Genomic DNA, 22,428 nt, shown 5'->3' on the forward strand with positions numbered 1-22,428 from the left:
CAGATAAACATAAACCCTATAACTAAACAATCTTGGGTGTGAATTGTCAGAGAGAGAAGTTATTTAAAGCATGATCCAGAATTGTGTCTGTACTGTGTGTGAAGTGGTAGCTCACTGTGGAATTACCCTTCTTTGCAGTGCTTTGTCACAGTGGAGCTAGACCTTATAAATATTTTTTCTTTGTCTTCTTGCACAAGGTGAAGCTTTTCTGCAGAGGCCATGGAAGGCACACTGCCAAAGGAAGGAGTTTCTCTTCCTCACTTGGATGTGCTTTTTATCTTACTTCTATGGTGAGGCTGCCAGTGGCATGTGAAGTACCCACTGATTCTCATCTTTCAACAAATTTGGCTAGCACCCTAGCCAGGCAAATTCCTTCTTCACCAGCCCCAGGCCAACAGCTACAACCAGCTCTGGTCTGAGGCACTTCAGGACTTCAGGAACCTCTTTTGCATCTAGTAGGCTACAGATGTACCCCCTCCAAAGAGGTCTTAATACCCATTCTAGGGTGGGAGTAACCCTCTTCCAAATGTGTTCTTTCCTTGGATTCTCCCCCTTAGCCCTAGAGGTAGCAGCTGTTCCCTACCTTTGTTATTGCTATATTGTCTGCAAATTTCTTTTACCCCTTTTAGGAATCACCTACATTTTCCTAGTTAATAGTTACTGTGTCTGAATATGTGTATCTCCTCAAGAGTCATATATTGAAATCCTAATACTCAGTGTGACAGTATTAGTAAGTGGGACCTTTAGGTGGTGATTAGGTAATGAGGGTAGAACCCTCATGAATGAGATTAATGCCTTTATAAGAGAGACCCCAGACAGCTACCTTTCTCCCTTCTGCCATATAAGAATACAAGAAGTCTGGGACCCGACAATGGGCCTTCATTTGACCATACTGGCACCCTGACCTTGGACTTCCAACTTCAAAAACTCTGCAAAATAAGTTTTTGTTGTTTGTAAGCTACCCAGTCTGTGGTATTTTGTTATAGCAGCCCAAATGGATGAAACTGATCATTTTTATGTTAAAATTTCCTTGTTTAAATTACCAGTATGGTTTCTACCTCCTAATTGGACCCCCACTGATACAAGATTCCCCTTCTTTTAATGCAATTAGATATAATGAAGATTTTCTTTTTGAATTAGTCATATCAACACCACTCCAAAATAAAGTCAATTATTTTTACAACCTTAAGTGTGTTAAATTATTATTGCAGTGCTATCTAAATCCACCTTTGCAAATTTAACACAATCTTAGCATGTCAAAATCTCTAGTAAACAATTATAAAAACTACAAAAAGAAATTCTAAAACTGCTGAATCGCTATCATTGCAATGAAAGAGTTGTAACTTTATGTGACAAATTAAATGCTTTCAAATTTTAATTAACTATCATTTGAAATAAGTCCAAAAACTTGTCCAACTCAGCATAAAATAAAGTTGGAATGGGATGCTTCATGAATTTGCAATATATATATCCCTTCAATAACAACTTCCTAACATCTTTAACCATAGGTTATGATCTGTCTTCGACTTGCAGATGCAATGGAAATATTAGGTTATGATACAAAAGAAAACAGAGTAAGGACACCTTTCTCTGACCAAGTTGATTTTAATGGAAACCAAGAAAATGGTACTACACGGTCATTAGTATAGACAAGTTTATAGAAAGCCAGCTGGGGCAGGCATGGTCAAGACGGGGATGGAACTTAATTAGTTCTTCTCTAATTTATTTTTATCTTGTCACTTCCTTAAAGCTGTCCCATATCATGTCAGAAGTCTATGTTCATGCCCAGTAGCCGGCATTTGCTCTGGAGTCTGCTGACTTCATGCTTTTATGAAGTTCATTTAATACTTGCTGCTCAACAGATAACTATTGGTAAATCCTGATGTGAATTCCCATGCTACCGTGTTGTAGCCTTGAAACACCGCCAGTTACCAGAAAGAACTGATTTAAATTTTTAAGAAGGCATTAACCCACATTATACAAGTGAAAAATGAAGCACCAAAATTCAGCTTGAATGTAGCTACCAAACATTCAGGCTAGGCTCCAGACTGCTCTGCAGAAATATTAAGTTGTACACAGTCTACAACTCTCAAGGTGGTTACTTGGAAAATGTTTCTTTTTTTTTTTTTTAAGATTTTATTTATTTATTCGACAGAGATAGAGACAGCCAGCGAGAGAGGGAACACAAGCAGGGGGAGTGGGAGAGGAAGAAGCAGGCTCATAGCGGAGGAGCCTGATGTGGGGCGATCCCATAACGCCGGGATCACGCCCTGAGCCGAAGGCAGACGCTTAACCGCTGTGCCACCCAGGCGCCCCGAAAATGTTTCTTTTAAAACTTTCTGTTGAAGTTCAATAGGTAAGGGCTACAGCGTTGGGCTTATTTAAATCTTTTTTTTTTTTAAGTTTTATTTATTTGAGAGAGAGTGCACACAAGTACAAGTGGGGGAGAAGTAAGAGGAGATGGAGAAAGAGTCCCAAGCAGACTCCACGCCAAGCGAGAGGCCCCACGGAGAGCTGGATCTCATGACCCTGAGATCACAACCTGAGCCAAAACCAAGAGTGAGAGCCTCAATGGTCTGTGCCACCCAGGCACTGCTGGGCTTGTTTAAGTAGAGCAATCTTATGGCTATCCTGCCCAGTTAATAGGAACAGGTTATACAACCTAGAATCCCAAAGTCGGGGAATCCCAATATACTACTGCCTTTGGTTCCATTACATCCCTGGACATATACCACTCTCTTTTAAGAAACAGTGATGCAAGAAAAAGGCACAAGCTTTGAGAGAGTCAAACAGGATTCGAATAAGACCTCTGCCAGAACAAGCCCTGTGAACTTGGCAAGTCATTTACTTCTCTAGACCACCATAAAGAGAGTAAAATGCCACTTATTAACAGAGTTATCATACAGATTAATAAATATAAAAATTTTACCCAGTGTCTGGCACATGTTAATTGTTCCACAAATGGTTATTGGGAGTGTGATGGGAATAAATGACATATTAGTATTTTTAATTAGCTTACACACAGTGAAAGAACGGCATTGATATCACACTATCAGATGTAAGTGGCTAAAAAAAAAATGAAGGCAACTTCACATTAATCTGTGTGTGTCTATGCCCATTATTCAAATACAATTACAACAATATCTCTTAACTTAATACTCCCAAATCTATGGAAGTTCCATCCAGCTGTCATAAAGTAAAGGGTAATTCACCTTCTCTATGTGAAACTGTGGATTACCAGTTGTTATGGACTAAATGTCTGTGTTTCACACACCCCCCACCCAAAAAAATCCATATGTTCAAGTCCTTACCCCTAGAGAGGCTATATTTGGAGATGAGGCCTTTAACGTAGTAATTAAAATTAAATGAAGTCATAAGGGTAGGGCCTGATCCAACAGGATTAACGTCCTTATAAATAGAGACCAGAGAATAAACTCTCCCCACCCAACACCACTCCCTCTGTGCGTGCACCAAAAAAAAGGCCACATGAGGTCATAGCAAGAAGGCCAGGAAGATAGCTCTCACCAGAAACCAAATCACCAGAGACCTTGATCTTGGCAGCCTCCAGAACTGTGAGAAAATAAGTTTCTGTTTTTTAAGCCACCCGATCTATGATATTTTATTGTGGCAGCCCTAGCTAAGACACCAAAGTGTATTTGAAAGAACTATAAACCCCAGGGAAAGATATTTATTCCTTAAGTACCTTTAATTCTTATGTATAGCAGTTGAGTTCACTTAAATGCATAATATGTGCAACTCATCATCCTTGATATTTCAACAAATAATTTATGTACAATTAATTATACTTTATACCCCTCATCTCCCAGTACTAAAATCTAGGAATACTTAAATATATTCAATCAGAAACCACTTGATAGAAAACTAGCTTTTATAAGATTAATTATATGATCAGGACACATTGCACTAACAACAGTAAGAAATATTTAAATGTAGAAAAAAACTGAGGGCTTCAGAGGGGAGGGGGTGGGGGAATGGGATAGGTTGGTGATGGGTAGTAAGGAGGGCACGTATTGCATGGTGCACTGGGTGTTATACACAACTAATGAATCATCGAACTTTACATCAAAAGCCAGGGATGTACTGTGTGGTGACTAACATAATATAATAACAAAATATTATTATAAGAAAAACAAATATTTAAATGTCAGTATTTAAATAACCAACATAAAGGTGATGATCATATCTTTTGACTCAAAGTTCCCTGAGGGTGGACTATGTCAGACACATGCTATATTTCCATCTTTGATATTTAAAAAAATTTATAGTTTGGGTGACTTCAATGTTCATGGATTGGGTGCTCCTACACTGCTAGCTGTGGTCAAATGTGACTGTCAGGCATGCTGCCACTTAATGTGGCTGAAAATAAGCCATACACAGAGCCAAGTGCCCCATCTGTAGCAGGCTTACAAATCCCAGTCTCATAGAGACTTTTACTCCTCACCAGCCCATCAGTTCCATCTCAAGGCTTTATTTTTACAACTACACCAACGACACAAGCATCCCTCTCAGGTCTACGTTTTTCAGCTCAGTGTCATTGAATAGTGTTGAGACATTGGTTATTCATAGCTGAAACAAAGAATTTTTATCTTGGCTCTGGTACTGAACATTTCAGTATGTCATATAAAGCTCCTTTGATTACCCTCTGGACATGAAGTCTGCCTTTCTTTGATCATTAGCTGAGTTAGAGGCTAGAAAAAAGGCACTTTGCTAATCTCCCAAATATTAACACAAGGGTAAACAAGTCAGATTCTAGAAATACCAGCAGGAATGCTCCCCAACAACTGCATAAGACATGAGTAGTAAAGTCACCATCGTTCAGATCCTATACATGACTAAGTTGGATATTGCATTTTCTCCATAGGTCTTCCTAATGACAAATTTGTGATTTTTATAATTTTTTAGAAGAAGCAGTGCAGGGGTGCCTGGGTGGCTCAGGCTGTTAAGTATACAGCTCTTGATTTCCGCTCAGGTCATGACCACATGGTGGTGAGATCAAGCCCTGTGTCACACATGGATCCTGCTTAAGATTCTCTCTCTCCCTCTCCCTCTGCACCCCTGTTCGCACTCACTTGCTTGCTCTCAAAAAGAAGGAAGAAGAAGAAGGAGGAGGAGGAGGAGGAGGAGGAGGGGAAGGAGAAGGAGAAGGAGGGTAATTTTATAGAGCAGAGTCAATAGAAAAAAAGCATAACAATTATAACCATCTTTATACACTGGCTGCTTAAAACTGATTTGCAGGAAGTACAAACGCAAAGGAAACAAAGCAGAGTTAAAGGCAAGTGACAAAAGGTGAGAATTCTTGAGGGTTCTAAAAATAAGGAAGTAATTGAAGTATGCTTGAAGAAAGCCCCAAATGCTCTTAAAAGGAAAAAAAAAGGGCAAGAGTATAAATAAATGTCATGAAAAATCAATACAAGTCAGCATAAATAATATGATTAATAGTTTTAGCATTTACATGTTGAACATCATCATTAAATCCAACTTTAATACAGAAAAAGCCTTATTGTTGTTACCGTAGTTAATATGACATGTGAGAAGTACCAAACACTTTGTCTTAGGTGTTCTTATGAGCTTTGTTTAACCCAAACAGGTCTGCATTCACTTAACCTAAAGTTAGATCTACAAAATTTCCATAGTAATCATTTAGTAGCATGCTTTGTTGTCCAAATAAATGTAAGAGAGTCCTGAATTTGTTATAATAACTAGTTAAAAGTTGAGTTTTTATTTAATCCAACTCTAACTCCAACCCACAAGAAACAAGATTATAAGTAAAACTGAATTCTGTATATATTTAAAAAGACAGACTGGGTCATCTTTTTATGGAACTCAATCAGCTCACAATGACTCAAATGTATTTCAGAAGCATAGTTCTTTTAAATGTTGATATCACAATATGTAAACATTAGATAGTGTTCTTCAAGGACAATCCAAAAGTTGTCAATCAAGTTTCTCTATTCCCCAAGAAAGTTAAGAGGCAATCCATAAAAGAGATATTCTGGTAGCACATTCCTGAGCCATCTGATTGATGCTTCTGTAGAAAGGATCACTCCCATGGAGAAACAGAGAGCATGGTGTCACCATGAACCTCAGAAAAGATCACAGACTTAACAGTAGCCCACAGACTTCCTTTGGTCATCTGACCACCAATTTGCTGAGCATTTGAGGCTGGCTATATGTCATCATGAGCCAACTGACTTGAAGTAATTTTAATTATACTGCATGAGTGGAACAGCTTTAGATTAGTGGCAATGTTAGCAATGCCCTTTGGCAGGAAATCTAAAACGCTTCTGAACAAACTGTCCAGAAGAAACCAGCTGTAACTGCTTCTCCTGGGATATAAGTGGGTCTGTTCCTTACAGCTCCAATAAGCAGTCCTATCTTGGAAACACTGGCTGGAAGAACAGTAGGAATTGCTGATGGGATCCAGATGAAGCTATATACACTGGCCCCAGAGCCATCTCCCAAAATACCACACATGGCACTAATAAGGGGAGAGAATCTCAAAGTTCTCAGCTCTAGCCCAGACCTTGGTGATCCTGAGATTGAATGATGTATCCGGGTAACTTACGCCAGATTTGCATATGTTCATCAGTCCCAATTGGTACCATTCTTGCTGATGTAAGAGATCAAGGAAAATCACTCACAGACACCAGTGGGACTCATGCAATACAAGGCCTGGTGGGAAACAAACGATGGTGCTAACTTTGGTGAACCATGCAGCCTTGCTGTCATGGGATAGGCTGATTATGCATGGGTCAGAGTTCATTTTAGAAATAGGACAAGAGATGGGAAGCCTGCCTCGCTTAGTTGGTAGAACATGCAACTTCTACTCTTAGGGTCATGAGTACAAGCCCCATACTGGGCATGAAGCTTGCTTAAAAAAATGTTATTATAAACAGGACAATAGTTAATTAGGTAGTGTATCACTACTGATGTCTATGCATTGTGGACACCACCCTCTGTCATGAGACAAAACAAGCTGAGTGGCATGTGAAGATGAACACATGGAAGTCTTCTCTTTGGTTGCAAAATTAGTAAGTATTCTTGAGGCATAATTCAACTACATGGTTGGCTCCACTTGGGCCCAGCTGCAGACTCAGAAGTACTTTTCTTCAACCTGTTCAATTGACACCTTCTTGAATCCCCTTCTCACTGTTATCTGCTCAATTGACACCTCACTGAACCCCCTTCTCACTGTTACCTCACTTTAAAGAGAGGTGTAGAAAGTTTCTGCAGGGGCGCCTGGGTGGCACAGCGGTTGACCGTCTGCCTTTGGCTCAGGGCGTGATCCCAGTGTTATAGGATCGAGTCCCACATCAGGCTCCTCCGCTATGAGCCTGCCTCTTCCTCTCCCACTCCCCCTGCTTGTGGTTCCCTCTCTCGCTGGCTGTCTCTATCTCTGTTGAATAAATAAATAAAATCTTTAAAAAAAAGAAAGAAAGAAAGTTTCTGCAAAGCTTCTTTCTAAATTTAAGATACTATTCTACTGTTAAACACTAAAAGCTATGTAAGCATCTTCATTTATAAACATACATATACATATGTACTGTAGGTGTGTGTGTGACAGAAAGAATAGAAAACCAGCTGAACCAATCATTTTTTTCAGCTTTATTGAGGTATAGTTGACAAATAAAATAGTAATATATTTAAAGTGTAAATCGCAATGATTTGACAGATGTATACATTGTAAAAGGATTCCCACCTTTGAGATAATTAACACATCCATCACCTCACAGATTATTTATTTTTTAGTGAGAACATCTGAGTTCTACTCTCCTAGCAAATTTCAATTATAGACCATAGTATTATCAACTATAGTGACCATGTTATATATTAGATCCTCAAATCTGGTTCTTTTTTTTTTTTTTTACTATAGTTCACACACAATGTTTCATTAGTTTTAGGTGTACAACATAGTGATTCAACTTCTCTGTTTGTTATGCTATGCTTACCACAAGTGTAGCTACCATCTGTCATCATACAACGCTATTATAATACCATTGACTATATTCCCTATGCTGTACCTTTTACTCCTGTGACTTATTTATTCCATAACTGGGAACCTGTATCTTCCACTCCCCTTCACTCATTTTGTCTTTCCCCCTAGCCCCCTCCTCTCTGGCAACCATCAATTTGTTCTCTGTATTTATAGGCCTGATTCTGCTTTATGTTTGTTTATTCCTTTATTTTGGTTTTCAGATTCCACATATAAATGAAATCATACAGTATTTGTCCTTTTCAGTCTGACTTATTTCACTTAGCATAATACCTTCTAGGAACATGTTGTCACAAATGGCAAGATCTCATCTTTTTTTATGGTTGAGTAATATTACACACACACACACACACACCTTCTTTATCCATTCATATATCGATGGACACTTGGGTTTCTTCCATATCTTGGCTATTGTACATAATACTGCAATGTACATAAAGGTGTTTATATCTTTTCAAATTACTATTTTTGTTTTCTTTGGCTAAATACCCAGTAGTGGAATTACTGGATCATATGGTGATCCTATTTTTAATTTTTTGAGGAGCCTCCATGTGGCTTTCCACAGTGGCTGCACCAGTTTATATTTCCACCAATAGTACATGAGAGTTCTTTTACTCCACATCCTCACCAACACATCTTTTTGATTCTAGCCATTCCAGAGAGGTGATATCTCATTGTGGTTTTGATTTGCAATTTCCTGATGATAAGTGATTTGAGCATCTTTTCATGTGTCTGTCGACTATGTGTTTTCTTTGGGAAAATGTGTATTCAGGTCCTCTGCCCATTTTTAATTGGATTATTTGGGGTTTTTTGGTGTTTAGTTCTTTATATATTTTGGATATTAACCCCTTACCAGAGATTACATTTGCAAATATCTTCTTCCCTTCAGTAGGTTGCCTTTTTGTTTTGTCGATGGTTTCCTTCACTGCACAAAAATTTTTTATCTTGGTGCAGTTCCAAGAGTTAATTTTTGTTTTTGTTTCCCTTGCCTAAGGGCAACTATCTAGAAAAATGTTGCTAAGGCTGATGTCAAAGATGTTACTGTACATATTTTCTTCTAGGAGTTTTATGGTTTCAAGTCTCACATTTAGGTCATTAATCCATTTTGAGTTTATTTTTGTGTATGGTGTAAGGAAGTGGTCCAGTTTCATTCTTTTGCATGTAGCTGTTTGGTTTTCCTAGTACCATTTTTTTAATAGACTGTCTTTTCCCAATTATATATTCTTGCCTTGTTTGTCATAGAGTAATTGACTATATAAGTGTAGGTTTATTTCTGGGCTCTCTATTCTGTTCCATTATCTATATGGCTATTTTTATGCCAGTACCATACTGTTTTAATTACCACAGCTTTGTGGTATTTCTTGAAATCTGGGATCATGATACCTCCAGCTTTGTTTTTCTTTCTCAAAATTGCTTTGGCTAGTCAGAGTCCCTTGTGGTTCTATATACATTTTGGTATTATTCATTCTAGTTCTGTGAAAAATGCCGTTGATATTTTGATAGGGATTGCATTGAATCTGTTGGTTGCTTTGACACTTTAACAATATTAATTCTTCCAATCCATGAGCCATGGAATATGTTTCCACTTGTTTGTGTCATCTTCAATTTCTTTCATCAATGTTTTATAGTTTTCAGAGTACAGATATTTCACCTCCTTGGTTAAGTCTATTCTTAGCTTTTTATTTATTTATTTTTTTTTTGGTGCAATTGTAAATGGAATCGCTTTCTTAATTTCTCTTTCTGCTATTTCATAATAGTGTATAGAAATGTAACCAATTTCTGGTATTAATTTTGTATCCTGCAAATTTACTGAATTCATTTATTAGCTCTAATATTTTTTGTGTGTGGATTCTTTAGGGTGTTCTATGTATAGTATCATGTCATCTGCAAATAGTGACAGTTTAAAACTACTTCCTTACCAATATATATGTCTTTTATTTCTTTTTCTTGTCTGATTGCTATGGCCTGGACTTCTTCTTCTTTTTTTTTTTTTTTAAAGATTTTGTTTATTTGACAGAGATAGAGACAGCCAGAGAGAGAGGGAACACAGCAGAGGGAGTGGGAGAGGAAGAAGCAGGCTCATAGCGGAGGAGCCTGATGTGGGGCTCGATCCCACAATGCTGGGATCACGCCCTGAGCCGAAGGCAGACGCTTAACCGCTGTGCCACCCAGGCGCCCCTGCTATGGCCTGGACTTCTGATACTATGTGGAATAAAAATGGTGAGAGTGGACATCCTTGTCTTTGTTCTTGAACTCAGAGAAAAAGCCTTCAGTTTTTCACCATTAAGTAAGATATTTTCTGTGGGTTTTTCATATATGGCCTTTATATTATTGAGGCCTATTTCCTCTAAACCCACTTTGTTGAGAGCTTTTATCATAAATGAATGTTGAATTTTGTCAAATTTTTTTTTCTGCCTCTACTGAGATCATCATATGGTTTTTACTTTTCATTTTGTTAATACAGTTTATCACATTAGTTGATTTGCAAATACTGAACCACCCTTGCATCCCTGGAATAAATCCTAGTAATGTTGGCCTTGTAGAATGTATTTGGAAGTTCTCCTTCCTCTTCTATTTTTTGGGGGGGATAGTTTGAGGAGAAGAGGTATTAACTCTTCATTAAATGTTTGATAGAATTAACCTGTGAATCCATCTAGACCTAGACTTTTGGGGGTTTTTTGGTAGCTTTTGATTACAAATTCAATTTCATTACTAGTATTGGTCTTTCCAGATATTCTATCTCTTCCTACTTCAGTTTTGGAAGATTATATATTTCTAGAAATTAATCCACTTCTAGGTTGTCCAATTTGCTGGCATATAATATTTTCTATTATAATCTTTTGTGTTTTTGTGATGTCAGTTGTTATTTCTGATTTTATTTATTTGGGCCCTCTCTTTGTGTCTTGATGACTTTAGCTAAAGGTTTATCGATTTTATCTTTTCAAAGAACCAGCTCTTGGTTTCACTGATCTCTCTCTCTCTCTCTTTAGTTTCTATATCACTTATTTCTGCTCTGCTTTTTATTAATTCCTTCTTAGTACTCACCTTGGGCTTTGTTTGTTCTTCTTTTTCTAGTTCCTTTAGGTGTAAGGTTAGATTTTTTAGTTAAGCTTTTTCTTGTTTCTTGAGGTAGGCCTGTATTGCAATAAATTTCCCTCTTAAAACTGCTTTTGTTGTGTCCCAAAGATTTTGGACCATTGTGTTTTTTTCATTTTCACTTGTCTCCATGTATCTTTTTTATTTCTTCTTTGATTTCTTTGTTGACCCTATGGTTGTTTGGTAGCATGTTGTTTAACCTCCATGTGTTTCTGTTTTTCCCAGTTTTTTTTTCTTGTGGTTGACTTCTAGTTTTATACCATTGTGCTCAGAAAAGATGCATGAAGTGATTTCAATCTCAAATTTATTAAGACTTGTTTTGTGGCCTAACATGTGATATAACCTGGAAAATGTTCCTGGTGCACTTGAAAAGAAAGTGTATTCTGTTGTTTTTTTGTGGAATGTTCTATATCTATCTGTTATGTCCACGAGGTATAAAGTGTCATTCAAAGACACTGCTTCCTTATTGATTATCTGCCTAAATGATCTATCCATTGCTGTAAGTGGGGTGTTAAATTCCTCTACTGTTATTGTATTGTCAATTTATCCCTTTATGTCTCCTAATATTTGCTTTATGTATTTAGGTGCTGCTAAGCTGCATGCATAGATATTTATAATTATTATATCTCTTGTTAGATTGATCCCTTTAACATATGTAATGCCCTTCTTGTCTTGTGTTACCGTCCTTGTTTTATTTTTTTATTTTTTTTAAAGATTTTATTTATTTATGCGACAGAGACAGAGATAGAGACAGCCAGCGAGAGAGGGAACACAAGCAGGGGGAGTGGGAGGAAGAAGCAGGCTCATAGCGGAGGAGCCTGATATGGGGCTCGATCCCACAACGCCAGGATCATGCCCTGAGCCGAAGGCAGACGCTTAACTGCCGTGCCACCCAGGCGCCCCCCGTCTTTGTTTAAAACTCTATTTTGTCTTATGTAACTACTGCTACCTTGAGTTTTTTTTTTTTTCACTTCCATTTGCATGGAATATCTTTTTCCATCCCTTCACTTTCAAGCTGTATATGCCTCAGGCCTGAAGTGAGTCTCATATTTTACTCATCATTTATTTGAAATTGTGTACCCCTATATCAACCTCTTCCTATTTCTCCCATGCTTTCAGCTAGCTTCTGACAACTACCAATCTATTCTCTGTTTTCATGAGATAGACTTTTTTTAAATTCCAAATATAAGTGTTAACATGTAGTATTTGTCTTTCTGTGTGTGGCTTACTTTACTTAGAATCATGCACACCAAGGTGATCCATATTGTCATGAAATGCAAGATTTCCCTCCTTTTTAAGGTTAAATAATATTCTATTATATATATATACACACTAACTCAAGTCTTTTTGGCTTTCAAAAACATTGTTTTAGTTGTTAACATCCAATTTACATTTTAAATTACATACCTCCTTGCTAACGAATAAAATATCATTGTGTTTCCTGAGAATTCACAGGCAGAGGATGAGGAATTTTAAAAAAATAAAAATACTGAGAAGTAAAAAGAAGACAATTTAGAACTAGAATTTTCCCCCAGAAAGTCCAGAAAGGTACAATCTATATGCAGTTGAGCAAGGATTCATACCCTGCGTGTTAAGAGCATGTATGTATTTGAAAAAGCCTAAATAATCAAATCCAAGCCTGTAATTACCCTTTCTTGCATTGTTACAAAAACTAGATACTTCATAAATAGATTACCTGGAATATTCAGATATTTTATCCCATTCACCACGTGTATTTGGAGATTCAGTGCATTCATCTCTATCCTGAAAAGCATGATAATCACATCATGAGTCACAAAAATAGAGATAATATAAGGACACTAAAATGTTGATTTGGCCATCTTATTTTGAGGAAAATATGTATCTTTCTCACTAAATTATGGAAAGGGGGATAAAGAAATTTGGAGCTAGAAATACCAGCCAAATTTAGATATATTCTGTTTGCAAATCTGTACATAAGAGGTTATTTAGGTTACACTGTTTTTACCAGTACATTTTTGGCAGATAAAGCTTTTCAGATTGCTCACTATATACCATTTAAAAATTAATTTGAAATATTTTACATTACCGTAATCACATTTAACTAGGTAAAACTAAACTTAAAGGTCATAATCACTCCAACAACTTTTGAGAAGACAGCCCACTGCCTTACAGTGGTATTTTGAAATCCCTAATAATAATAGATAAAACTATAATAGTTCACCTGAAAAATCTAATTCATGTTTGTAGAACATTCAGACAATTGGGGAAAACCCAGCACGGCAAAAATTTCATTTTCCACACTATGATGGTCTCTTAAAAATTACAAAATTCATCCCTTTCATAAAGGCCACAGTCTAGGGAGCTTCCCCAACATTAATCACTTTCACATCAGCTTCAACTTCCTGAAGAGGGTATGACTTGTGGAGATCATTTCTGACATGGTTCTATAGTCCCTGAAGATGAATTTTGAAATAACGCTGGCTGTCCTCCCGCAAGCTATGGAAAGACATCTGCATCATATGCCATACTGAACTTTCATCAAATTCATTGCTCATGCATTTTCTTCCACTGGTCTAGAATAGTTCGTTGCTGGCTAATCAATATTTGTTGTAGTTTTGTGAGTTTCTGCTGCAAATTAGTGATAATCATGTGCTGGCTCTTTAACATCTCCACAAATTTCTCTTGTCCCTTTGTAGACTCCAGTTGCGGGACCAGTGCTTCCTCAGATGGGATTCCATTTTCTCCTGCAACAGTTAGAGCAACAATGATGTTACATATAACTGCTCGCCATTTTTCATTTCAGGCAGTGTGTTGAGTTTAAAACAGCAATGTTAGTAATATGACCTCTTATTTTGGAAACTTTGTACTTAAAGAAATCCGAAGTGTCCTGAACATTCTATCTATGCACCAACATGAAGCTTTAGGCTCTCTTCTTTTTTGCACATACAAAAACTTTATATAACTTAAGGCTTTAGAGCATTAAAATTTATCTAATACATGCTTCTGAAACCCAAAGTACTAGACTTTGATATAAAAAACTATATGGCTTTAAATTCCACATACAACCACAGCTCAAGGCACAATGCCACTTAGCTTGTGGTTACTCAAAGCTACCCACAGAATTTATCAGTAAAGAGAAAATGCTAACTTTGCAACTCATCACGGCCTTTAGAGGAGATGGATAATGGGAATATAACTTTTTTAAGCATTTACTTATATACCTGTGTCAGGGGTGTGTGCATTTGTGTGTGTGTGTGTGTTTTCATTTAGGCTTTTCTGCAGAGGATGACCAATCTGATGAGACACAGGTTCTGTTCGTTTCTTATTTCATAAATTAATGACTTGTTTATGCAATAAGAAAAGGAAAATGTAAGCCACTAGTGGATGCCAAAAACTAACAACTTAGAAGGGAGTTTGGAAGATCAGTTAAGAATACTAATTTAATATGATAACCATAATATACTAACATTCCCTCCCCTCCCCTTTTCTACTCCTAGTCACAAAATTTGTATAACTACATGGCTGGAAATTTGACTGCTAATATTTCAGACAATTCTGGCTGAAAGAAATCACACCATTTCAGAAAAGAGAGTGAAAGATTTTCATCTAATGCCTAGAGATGTAAAGTAACACTTAACAATGCCTATTAACCAACTCTGCTGAAAAATCAGTAACTAAGTGGGCCTAACATCTAAACTAATGTTTGTTGTTTGGAATAGGCCTGTTAGAGAAGGGAGTAAAAGTAATATGAGATCTTGCTAGGTATTTTTCTGATAAGTCTCATCCCAGACACTGATATTTTTTTTATTTTTTTATTTTCTTTATTTTTATTATTATTATGTTCAATTAGCCACCATATAGTACATCATTAGTTTTTGATGTAGTGTTCAATGATTCATTAGTTGCATATAACACCCAGTGATTTTTTTTTAATAAAAAAGGCTACTTGAGGAGTTTTGTCCATAAGTTTTCTACAAACCACTTTATGAAAACACCTTAGCCAGCACTGAGATGTTCAAAGAAATTATGTAGTAATATTTGGGATAACAAATCTCCCTCCTCAAAGCTTCCATTTTGATAGCATACTAAAAGCATGGTAGGTGCTTAAATAGCATGAGACAATCAGAAATACCTGGGGACAAATTCGTTAAAGATTTTCTTTTTACACTAAGGAAATGCTTATTTTATAGATGAAATGGTTATTTTATACTGAAACTCAATGACTGTACACTATATATATATATATATACATATATATATATAGATTTATATTTGTATGTTCATATATATAAAACCTAACTGAAACCAGACAAAAACATTCATCCTAGACAGTTACACCCTTATCTCAGCTGTTACTTTTTACCATATCAGAGCCAACAGATTAGGACTATGAGAAGAACATGTTCTCCTCCAAAGAGGACTCCTCACACTGTCACCAGCTCTTCATGTCCAAACCTCCACTTTTCATTCCAAGCTCTACGAAATAATAATCATCTGATCCAGTGGACCCACCAAACTAGACTCCTACTAACTACTACCACTTAGTATGAAGGCTGTCATTTACCAACACTCTCATCCCAATTGAGTAGAAATATAGGGTTGGAGTGAAAAATGTCTTTCAAATGTAATTTATCGAGACTTAACCCCTGACAAAGAGGTGTACCTTGTTCAGACCAAGCTCACGGCACACAATAAAAAGAAAATTAACTGGAGTTCTGTCATCTGGTCCCATATCATCATAATTTATTTCGACCCAGTGGAATGAAACCACTACTTTTGTTTTTGGTTATACCTGGTTCATATTTACCTTGTAGGGACCTTCTTAGTGAATAAAGACTTGGGGTTTGGGTCCATAGAAGTTAGATTATATAAACATGTGAGTGCCTGAGCAGGAGAGCTACATACAAAGGGATGCTGACAGGATGAAACCAGGGCAAGGGGAGGCTAAAAAGCAGTGACAGCAGCAGAGAAAATGAGGATCAGCAAAGTTCAAAAGAGGCTCCTTAGCCATTTATACCTCTATTGAACTTGCATGGCAAAGGAATAGGGAATAAAGAATTGAATAATATTTTTAAAGCAGCAAGATGTGTTGATATGTAAGAACTGAATTGTGTAATTGTAAGTGCTCTTCAGACTATCTGAAAATGCATCAAATGAAAAGCTGTCAGTAAGTCAACTGTCTCTGTAAATTAATCATTTGTATTCATTTATTATTATTATGTGTTAATTCCAGTAGAGTTAACATAGAATGTTATATTAGTTTCAGGTGTACAATGTAGTGATTCAACACTTCCATACATCTCCCAGTGCTCACCACGACAAGTGCACTCCTTAATCCCCATCACCTATTTCCCCCATCCCCCTTCCCACCTCCCCACCGGTAACCTTCAGTTTGTTCTCAATAGTTACAAGTAAGTTAATCATTTAAGCCACTTCAGCTCCTTAAAAATTGTCTATATTAGGCATGCCCATTGGTTGATGCAAGGCACTTGGTCTCAACTAGCTCAATGTCCTACTTGTAGCTTTTTCTTCATCCTTAGGCTTATTGGAGGCAAGAAATGAAATTCTCCTTTGCACAGAGAAAATATCTAAAACCCACCTACAGACAGTTGACTCACCAGAAGTCTCAAATGACCTAAAGCTCATGGTAAAGTACAAATTCCCAAGCTGTATTCAAGCCCCGCTGCAGGCATCCAGACAGTTATACTATAAACAAGTTCCACAGTTGAACGTGCTGCACACGGGGTTTGGGAACCACCAGGTGGACTTCCCCTAGCCCCACCCACTGGCCTAATGTCACACCAAGGCCTGCACCTCCCAGCTGGGCAGCAGTGTGGGTCAGTTCAGAGGTGCCTCCCTTAAGTCCCCAGCCCCTGGAGTAGCACAGCAGCCTTGGGGACCTGGGTGGCTGGGCTCTAAGGGTCAGTCATTGTTGGCAGGACTGGAGGGTGAGGAAGACAGGGCTCTACCTGCTCACGGGCAGGCTCTCCCCGGCCAGCAGGACCCCACCTCAAATGAGAGTCCAGTTTGAATTTAGAAGCCATGGTGTGTAGACCTATAAATGATGTCCCCTCCCCTCCCTCATTTTTTCTTTTTTCAATTCTGTTATGGCAAAATCAGCCAAGTTATGCTACCGTTCTCCAATATAGTAATGCTCTGCTCTTTAGGAAATACTTCCCTTACAAAGACTAAGCATGTACTTTCTAATTGCCTTAATACCTGACACTAACTAGAAGTCACCGGAAACAGAATATTTTATATATGCATTTCATGAAAATAAGAATGATTTGCAGGATGGATGCTTTCTCTAAATATCAGGCAGTTCCAACCAAACTGCTTTTTAAATATATGTTTGCCAGTGAAAAGTTTAAAGTTTTTTGATCATAGCTGAGCTAGTCTGCGCGCTCTCTCTCACTCTGTCACTCATACATACAAATACACACACACACACACACTCAAAGAATCTCATTAAAGGCTTTTTTTCACTACCTATCAGTATTTTACAATCAGTAGTAATCCACTCTGTAAGCATGGATACTCTAATGCCTTACTTAAAATTACACATCAAGGGGCGCCAGGGTGGCACAGCGGTTAGNCACACACTCAAAGAATCTCATTAAAGGCTTTTTTTCACTACCTATCAGTATTTTACAATCAGTAGTATCCACGCTGTAAGCATGGATACTCTAATGCCTTACTTAAAATTACACATCAAGGGGCGCCTGGGTGGCACAGCAGTTAGGCGTCTGCCTTCGGCTCAGGGCGTGATCCTGGCGTTCCGGGATCGAGCCCCACATCAGGCTCCTCTGCTATGAGCCTGCTTCTTCCTCTCCCACTCCCCCTGCTTGTGTTCCCTCTCTCACTGGCTGTCTCTATCTCTGTCGAATAAATAAATAAAATCTTTAAAAAAAATAAAATTACACATCAAGAAAAATATATTATTAAACATTAGGAACAACAAAAAGAGTCAATATTTTCTCCTGGTTTGGATTATAACTGTATACTAACCACCATTTATTCAGTACCGATTATGTACCAAGTATTTATTTTATATAGGTTTTCTTTAAGGCCAACTGCAGTCTTAGAGCTAATAATAGCCACCACTTATGGGAGATTGTACTTACCATGTGCAGGGCACTGTGCTAAGTTGTGTGTGTGTGTGTGTGTGTGTGTGTGTAACATTTGATTTGGTCCTCACGATAACTCTGCCAGATGGGTACTATTATCCCTACTTTATGAAAGATGAACTTGCAACTAAGAATTTTCCCAAGGTCAAACAGCTTGGAAGCTCTGGAATTTAAACCCTGATCTGACTAAATCAGAACTGGGCTCTGTCAGGATCCAAAGTCTGAGTTTTTTCTAGTACATCATTCTGCCTCTTGATGTTGTCTAATTTTTAATTGTTTAGGAGGGTTATAAATACATACCCAGCTTATGTTGCATTTGTTTTATCCCCTGCAGACAGATTTCTAAGAACCTGGTATGTGGTAAACAGGGTTTTCTGTCCCTTGAGGAAAGGATGAAAAAAATGTAATGGAAGCTAACCTTGTCATTCTACACACTGGGAGCAGGGTGAGCGTAGAGTACTGTTCAATACAGAATTCACGAGTGTTTCCATAAAATCTGTTACAGCCTTTCCCAGTGCTAAAACCACTGCTATTTGATTTTTCACACAATCCTGTAATATAAGCATGAGTTATGTCCTTAAGGATACTGAGAACCTCAACAAGGTCAAGTGATTTGACCAGGCTCACAATTGCCTGAGCTGACTCCAAACAGGACTTCAGACTCCAAATATGGGTGTTTTCATTTGAATTCTCTGTCCATTGACATTGCTTCCTATCATTCTCACTTATTTATGGTGATTTTTTTTTCTAATTCAAAAAACATTTATTCAACACCACTTACATGAACACCTTATGTCAAATATTCTTGCATGCATTCTTCTCCTAGCCTCTTGATAACTATCTAAAGTAAGTATAATTCATTTAATGAACTATTAATTTTCACAAAATAAGAGTCCTTGCCCTCCAAGAGTTTCCAGCTTAGTAGGATACAGAAAAATCGCCACTGGTTAGTGGTACTAATACATATTATATATGTGATATAGATAGATACACCAATACATACAAATTACATATCAGTACACATAACTATATTGTAGACATACACCACACACAGTTTGGCATATGCAAAGCTCCAGGATTATGTAACTGCACATTTAGGCAAAGCCCACTTTCTCAGAAAGAATCGTCAAAATCCATATCTAAGCAGAGCAGAACAGATGATGAACTCAAACACCTAAACGTTTTCATATTGAGAGGTTTCAAATATAAAATATGTAGTTCTTGTAAGTTATTGAAATTCAAGGTCAGGGCACTTTCTCCCCTGGAGCAGGTTTTGCTGCAGAAACAAGGTCATATAACATTGTTCCATACCAGTATCTTCTCATGAATGAATGTATCTTTGGCTTTTTAACATCATTCTAATTTAGTCATTCACTAACTGACAAACAACTAAATCATTTTCAGCTTTCTTGCCACTACAAGCAATGCTGTAATAAATACTCAGGAATATATGGTTTTACATACCATTATCTCCATAAGATAGATTTCAAAATGGGAATTCCGATGCCAAGGAGAATGGGCTTTTAAAAAATTTTAATAGATATAGTCAGATCACTTTCAGAAAAGACACAATTCACTAGGGCCAGAAGCAAAGTAAGAGACCACCTGCTTTCCTATACTTCTGATAGCACAAGATGTGATCTGTCCGCTTCCTCTTTTTCTTTTTTTTTTTTCTGCCAGTTACATGAATTAAAAATATAAATGCCTTAACTTTCACCAATTTGCCTTCCAGCAAGTTTGGGTATCTTTTCATACATTTATTGATTATTACATTTTATCTTCTATGACTCACCTCTGCCTTTTCCTTCCTTGTGTATTTTCTATGTCTTATTAATCCAGAGAAATTATTATTAATATTAATAGTTTTGCCTGTAATATCTATTGAAAATATATTTCCAGTATGCCTTTTTGTTTAGTAAAAATTTTTTGCCATGAACTTTAAAAAATATATATGTAGAAAGACATATTTGTCTTTCTAATTACTAGGTTTTATGGTCTGTCTGGAGGATTTCCTCTATTTCAAAATTTGCTCTCCAAAGTTGTATCTGTTTATTGTCTTTTTTTTTTTTTTAAAGATTTTATTTATTTATTCGACAGAGATAGAGACAGCCAGCGAGAGAGGAAACACAAGCAGGGGGAGTGGGAGAGGAAGAAGCAGGCTCACAGCAGAGGAGCCTGATGTGGGGCTCAAACCCACAATGCCGGGATCACGCCCTGAGCCGAAGGCAGACGCTTAACCGCTGTGCCACCCAGGTGCCCCTGTTTATTGTCTTTTAATATTAAGTCTTTATTATGTCTGTATGTAGTATGAGAAAGGGGCCTAGCTTTGTTTTCATTGTTGTTATTGCCACATATACAGTGTGTGTGTGTATTACATATATTTCAGTGTCTATCAGGGAGAGTGATGTAACCAAGATGGTGGAGTAGCTTAGCCTCTGTCCCCCAACAAAGATCAACAATTATAGAGCTATCCATGAACAAAAGAGATTTCGGGAGTCCACATAAGAAACTTCAGTAACCCAGTGGAACAAAAAAACTTGAGAATATACTGCACAAAAAAGGAAGAAAGACAGCTTCATTTTGCCTACATCATCCCATTCCCCAAGCCACCACTGCTGAGCACCAAAGGGAACTTCTCAATTAGAAAGAGTTCCCCCCCTCAGAGGAAGAATGGGTTGAATGACCAGCTTCCCCAGCCTTATGGGGCCCCGCACAAAGGCCCCACTTCAGTTTCACCCCACCCAGAAACCAGCAAAGCTAAGATGTATGGAGACATGGCTTGAAACAAGAAAGAAAAGCAGGGGGTACCAATAATCAGTTTCCCAGTGACCTGCTCTGGAGACAAACCCAGCAGCTTGCACCACTGAAGAAAACAACAGCCAGCACAGTCACTACAAACCCCTTGCAGATTTCCCTGGCTTTCACCCCACAGGCACCTTCAGTGGGGCCCCCACAGCCAAGTGTACATACCACCAGCTCCAGCCATTGCCACTGCTTGCCCTGATCCCTCGCCACTGGACCTGGAGGTGCTGCAGGATTCCAAGAGCATTTGCAGCCTCTGTGAACCTCCTCTCTCTCCCCTTGCAGTGCTCACCAAGGACCACACAGTTGTCAGTGCTGTGGAATCTAACAACTGGAGCCAGCGAGCCACCATGGATCCCTGGTCCTGGTGCCACCACATGTTCCTGCACTTGGTAACCTGCACCACTTGACCTGGGGTCACAGCATGCTCCAGCATCCCCCACCCACAAGTAAGTCTCCCCTTACTGACAAGATTGTAATTATACTAAGTATCCTTTCTGACCACAATGGTGTGAAACTAGAAATCAATAATAGGAGGAAAACTGGAAAATTCACAAATATGTGGAAATTAAACAACATGCTCCTGAATAAGTAATGAGTGAAAGAAGAAATCAAAGGGAAACCCACATGTATCTTGAGACAAGGAAAATAGAAACATAATATACCAAAACTTATCAGATACAGCAAAAGCAGTTCTAAGAGGGATGTTCATAGCTACAATTGTCTACGTTAAGAAAAAAATATCTCAAGGATTCCTGGGTGGCTCAGTCAGTTAAGTGTCTGACTTTGGTTCAGGTCATGATCTCAGGGTCCTGGGATCGAGCCCCACAGTGGGCTCCACATTCTCCCTTTCCCTTTGCCCCTCCCCCTGCTATGCTTTCTCTCTCTCAAATAAATAAAATCTTTAAAAAAGAAAGAAAGAAAGAAAAAATATCTCAAATAAATAACCTAACTCTACTCCTCAAGGAGTAAGAAAAACTAGTCCAAAGTTAAAATAAGGAAGGAGATAGCAAAGATCACAGCAGAAACAAACTTAAAGAACAGGAAAACAAAAAGATGAACAAAACTAAGAGTTGGTTTTTTGAAAAGATAAAGGAAATTGACAAACTTTTAGCTAGACTTACCAAAAAAGAAAAAAGAGAGAGAGAAAAAAAGAGAGAGAGAGAGAGAGGACTCAAGTAATTAAACTTATAAGTGCAAAAGAAGACATTGCAACTGATACCATAGAAATACAAACCTACAACCTAGAAGAAATGGATAAATTCCTGGAGAGACAAACTACCAAGACTGAATCATGAAGATATAAAAAATTCAGACAGACGAATAACAAGTAAGGAGATTGAATCAGTAATCAAAAATCTCCCAGCAAAGAAAAGCCCGGGACCAGATGGCTTCATGAGTGAATTC

This window comes from Ailuropoda melanoleuca, chromosome 15, assembly GCF_002007445.2.
Source record: "Ailuropoda melanoleuca isolate Jingjing chromosome 15, ASM200744v2, whole genome shotgun sequence".
NCBI lineage: Eukaryota > Metazoa > Chordata > Mammalia > Carnivora > Ursidae > Ailuropoda > Ailuropoda melanoleuca.